Raw genomic sequence first — 6,000 nt, forward strand, 5'->3', positions numbered from 1 at the left:
CTACCAGTCTAACACATCCTCTATATATAGAGTCATTCATCAGTGAGGTTTCTGTTCAGATCCTTGAGCTGGCATTGCCGATGAAGATTTAGGAGTTTTACCCCCGGTGTGTGAGTATGCTGTTTGTGCATGTGCATTCACACACACTTTACTGTGTCTCTATCTGTCTCACTCCACCAGTGTAATGAATGCTCACAGTGGGAATGGCAGCTGTCATGCTCCCAACTAACACAGTTATCCACTGTAACAGACACACTGACCTTGAAGATGCCTGTCATGTGTGCAGGGCAAACGTGACAGTGTGTGTACCAGGGATGAGATTCTTCCGCTACAATCTGGATTTCTGGATTTAGGGGTAGACATTCCATTCATTATTGTGAACTTGTGTTCACAATATTGTATAATATTAAGGATATTTAATAATAATAATAACATTAACAGTGAGTCCCATGTGTTGTCCATGCAGGAGAAGGGTACAGAAGGCATCCCGAGTGATCACCCAGGTAGGCAGTCAGTCATGGCAGAGCAGCTGATCCACTCACCATTGCAGAGGTCATATCACCAGTCCCCAAAGCCCCAAGGCCCATGAGGGAACATCAATCACAACAGCCCTTGGACACACTAGCACACACCTCTCCTTTTACACCATAGGACAATAACGTGGGCTGTAAGGACAGTCATGGCCACCCTTTCATGAGTAGACACTGTGTCCTTTTATCATGTGGGAGATCCATCAGATGTCCTTGTATTGTTTGAAAAGAATGGCTCAAAGGCAACAGTCTTTAAACCACAACTTTTGACGTTAACCTGTTTTGTATAGAGATTAAAAGTGGTAAATCTGAGCCTCTTGAGAGTAGAAATTAATTATCTGGAAACTAGCCTTGAGTATTTGGCAAGTTATAGCTGTTGGATACTTGTTTAGTTTATTCTCACCGGAGCCTGCCAGGGGGAAAGGAGAGAACACACACAAACAAGGCAGGCGGCAAACAGATCACAATACCTTCACACACAAATTTAAGAAAAAAAATCAAAAATCAAAATCAACAAACTAGACTTGCAAGCAAGTTTGAAAAGGGTCCAAGCCCCCATGACATGAACCGTAAACCATGTTATGTTGGCATGGGACCATCTGTAAGGGTGAACAGGAGAATGTTCTTTACATGTTCTCACTGTGAAGGAAATTAGGAAGTCAATCTGAAATACTTAAGGTATGGAAAGTCTGTTACAATAGTTTTCTGGCCTCATCTTCGTTTATATTTGGTGTCACAGTCTAGCCATTAGTCAGAGTTGATGTATAATTGTTTAATATCACAATTATATCCAGCTCTATTGGTCTTGAAGACATTTTGACACCCACAGAAGTAGCTCCTTCAGTTTGGCATCTCTGAGAATGAGACACACCTTTGCCAGGTGACTCTGTGGGTCTTACTATTGTATGAACATTATAATTTAAGGTTTGTTTCCGCATTCTTTCCATGTGGCTGTTCATCATATCCAAGGTGCTTTGGACTAATATACAGTAAATCTTACTTTGAAACTCTGTAACCAAGGTCATATTTATATATATATATTTCCATATTGTTGTATTTGTCTCACATATTTGAACCCCTCTCCCTATTGTATTCTCTATGGAATGATCTCCACTGATCCAAAGACTAATTTGTCAGCTCGTTTTGGCTCATCTTTGCTAAGGTGAAACTCTCACAGCGTCTCACGCAGAGATCAAGGTTGTTTTTGATGCCCCATTAGTCACACTAACCTCTCCCACACCTTCACACTCCTTGGAAAAGATAAAAGGCAGAGTTGCGTTAATGGAGGGCAAGACAGTAGGTGCAGATATATGGGGACATGTAGGATTATCTGCTAATCAGTCTGCATCACTGTGGTATCTAAGATCCAAGGAGTTATCTTTTTGAGCAATATGTTGGCCAACTAAGTTGCAAAGACGGTATCAGCTATGTTGTGTCGTTTGAGGCTAAGAAGAGACTTATAGGTAGTTTTATATCCTTTCATATAACCGTTCATTATTCTCTTGTCTTAATCTGTGGTGTAAATCAACATTAAAACCAAATACACAACACCTTCAACTCGAAACACCCTGAAACAAAAGGTGTGACTAAGATGAACAAACACCAAACACAAGTAAAGTGAAGTTCTAAGTTCACTGGGCTACAGGGAGCTACTGGAGGTTTTGAACCGACCATAGTAACGTAGAAGGCCAACTACTGTTAACTACTGTGGCCCAGATTGTTTGAGTTTGCTTTGTGCCTTCCAGCACACTATAGGCAGCATGATTACTTATGCATGCACAGTCAGGTCAGGGCTGAGCAGATGAGTTTGGCTCAGCTTAGCGAAAGCAGAAACCATCTTTTTGTGATAAAGGCAAATGCTATTATGGTAATTTTTATTTTTAATTTCTTTTTGCTTAAAATATAAACATCCAACCTCACCCTCACACACACACACACACACACACACACACACACACACACACAAATGGCATAACACTGTACAAATCCAAACCTTGTGGCAGTACAGACTGTTTGAACGAGAGCGAGACTAAAATACTGGAAATTTTATACATGCATAAATATGATGACATAGTAAACTATACTTTTTACTATAAAGTCTTCTGTTATGTTATTTAATTCACCACTAATCATTTATCAAGCAATCATTTTTATATTTCTTTATAGTTTTAGTGCATATTTATGATCTTAAACATAACAATATAAAAATTTTGATCATATTCAAGGTCAGATTAATGCCAGAAGGAGTTTCCCATGACCCACACTTGAAGACGATTGCGAATAATTGAATGTTGCTTCATTTTGTGAGCTGTTTCCTGCTGTTCACCGCAGACTCCGCCTGCCTACCAAATGTTAGTGGATGGTAGTAGATCCCCAACCTGTGATCCACCGGTGCCCAGAGAGCCATTATCTCTCTTCATGAAGTCCAGATGCTACTCATTCCTCAGCGCTCACCGCAGCTGCTTCTCAGATGGATCGGCTCTACAGGATATTTATCATTAAATAAACACGCACAAAGCTATGAGAGAGTCATTATGCTGGAAGTATAAAATAAACTTATCGATTTGGACTCCCCACATCCTCCTGCCATCACCTTTCTCTCTCATCGCTGCATCCTAGATGTCCCCCCATCTTGTCCTTCTCTCTCCTCCTCTCCCCTCCAAGTGACCAGATGTTGGCAATTTCACCATTGTTGACTTTATTTACATATCTGCAATCATGACATGATGAATATTTATGTCATTAGCCTGTCACTGTGGGGCCTCTGCCTGTATGTGTGCCCATCATCCATTAGCGTTTGGTGAGTTGTGGGTATTCACAGTTGGACACCATGTGCATATCATCGCTACATCTTTTGTGTAACTTTTTGTCAGCAAGAGGAGAAAACAGCTGGTCAGAGTGTGTATGCGTGTTTTTGGGCATTAACGGAGCTCTCTCAGCCTCAGGACGCAGCTTCACCCTGCTCTCTGTTATTCATACTGGGAAAGACGAGCTGAAAAAAGCCAATCAATATTTCAAATAGCAGACGCGGATACCTTCAATTCAATTAGTATCGTATTTCTGTAGAGTTTTGTGTACCTTTTTATTTCTGTTGACTTTTAATAGTTTTTGATAACTGTGATTTATTACGGTGACTCGATCTTGTCGTCTCCTTGTGGTTAAACCTCTCAATAAAGGTTCAACAGTGTGTGTGTGTGTTTGTATCTGCAGACACACACACACTATGACGATTGAGGGCTTTGATTTAAGACTCAGGTAATCATCCTTACATAAAACACACACACACATTGATGTAAATAACAGAGGGTTCACTCAGTGTCAGATGTGTGTGTGGGGGGCGTGGGGGTCACATCATGACCCCACCCGATAATCGTTTGTCTTTAACATGCCGCAAACTGACAGGGTCACAGGTTCCTTTATTACCCCTTTAAATGCGTGACGTCCTTACACACCCTGATGCCTCCTGATGCCTCATGCCACCTCTGAGCTGACCGGGTCACAAATACATTTAATTTGATTTTCCATTGACGGAAAATGATGGAAAGGATGCAGACGGATGAAAGTTTTTGCCAAATTACGCACCGTAGTTTTCATTTTGTTTGAATATAGTAAGGAGGTTTAGTTTCATTTTGACTGTGAAATTATTATCATAAAATTTAACTTAGATAGAACTGAGAGACCGAAGTGTCGACCTTCAAGACCGTCTGAGATCTCAAACTGCCTGCTGCTCTGGGATGCTGCCACAGAGATTCCCAAATAACTCGGCGGTCACAGATCAGTGGTGAATTCCTTGCCATCATTCAAAAAAGCTCATTCATAATTTTAAGCTGCCTAAAGTTCCATGTGTTGATGTTGTAAAATGGCTTTCATTCTGATTATATTAATGTGATCTTAGTGTAACTGGTATCAAACACAGATCTTCATTTGCAACAATGCCTTGTGTAATTAAGAGTCTTACAATAGTCAACGGTAATAAAAAGGGGCAATGAAAGTGAAGGAGTTAAGGTGTGATCACCAGGGAGCTTCAGCGATAGAACAGATTTACAGACTGTGCTCACAGTTACAGAGACTGCTTGAATAGAGAGGAAACACACACACACACACACACACACACACACACACACACACACACACACACACACACACACACACACACACACAAAGGCCTAATTTAAAAAGGCTTAAGTAATTGTTCACAGAGGAGGGACCATCAAGCTCCAGTGGTGATCTGTTAACTGGAGCTACTAAAAGTGGAACTGACACTAAAAATAGATTGATTTTTGAAGATGGAACTTCAAAAATGTAGCAACTTTTATAAAAGTAAAACCCATCAAAACAAATCAATTTCTGACTGTGTCTTAATTAAATCTGCTTGATCACATTAAGCTTTGTAGAAGGCCTCTATAGACACAATGGCAGCTAGTGCACAGGACACTCAACTTTGAAACAATTCTTTTTGTTATTTTGTCATTTTGTCAGGAATACTGACAGCCCAGTGTTGTAAACGGGACAACGGTTACAGAGACTGGCAGAAAGAGTGAAAGACTTACAGAGGAAGGAGAGAACAGTCCCTTGTCCCTTGTTCAATTTTGGTTCAGTGTTGAAAAGCACGTGCAGTGATAGGGAACAAAAAGTGTCAAAGTGATCCTAGAGGAAGGAAGAATGAGGAAGAGAGAGTAGCTGCACAGTGGCTGGGGCAGGAAGGTGCAGCATGGAGAGCATGGAGAGAGCCTGAGCAGGATGTTAAGCCGGCTGGCTGAGGGGAGATCTGGCAAGGAGGCAGATGAACCAAAGGCTGGCAATACAGTTGCTACAGAGCTGCTGTGTGATATCACAGCAAAACAGATTGAGATTAGCCTTCCATTGAAAGAAAGACATTACCAGCTCCTGCGTTCATAATTTGGGAGCAGAAAGAAAAGGAGAGGAAGATGTCTTTCTCTAGCTATAGTTGCATGCTAATATTTGACAGCTATGATACTGGCTTGATAATAGCCAGTGTGTGCACTGTTACACACACGTACACAGACACCGTCTGTTTGGCTTGAATTAGTCTCCAGTTTATCAGGCATCCTTTGTCTCCTTTGGTTGTGCCTCAGGCTCTGCCTTGGTGAAATCTCACCTCTGTTTCACTGCAACAAGACAAGATATGCCTCCCAGTCGCCCTCTGGATAAATTAGCCCTCATTAGAAATATGGAAGTGTCTTCCCGTTGCTTCAGCCCATCTTCAATTATGACATCTCCTGGTGTGAAACCTCTCCTCCTCCTCTGAGCCGATGTATTCTGCCGGGCACATGAGACACAAGAGACACAACACTGGCCTTTGATGGTATTAGCTCTACTAACTACTGTGTGTGTGTGTGTGTGTGTGTGTGTGTGTTTGTGTGTGTGTGTGTGCGCCTGTGTGTGTGTATGCCTGTGTAAATGTGTGTGTGTGTTGCACTATATCCAATGTGTATTGTATATATAAATT

Source organism: Genypterus blacodes, unplaced genomic scaffold, assembly GCF_046128005.1.
Source record: "Genypterus blacodes isolate CSIRO-AG114 ecotype Tasmania unplaced genomic scaffold, CSIRO-AGI_Gbla_v1 ptg000001l_1, whole genome shotgun sequence".
Taxonomy (NCBI): Eukaryota; Metazoa; Chordata; class Actinopteri; order Ophidiiformes; family Ophidiidae; genus Genypterus; species Genypterus blacodes.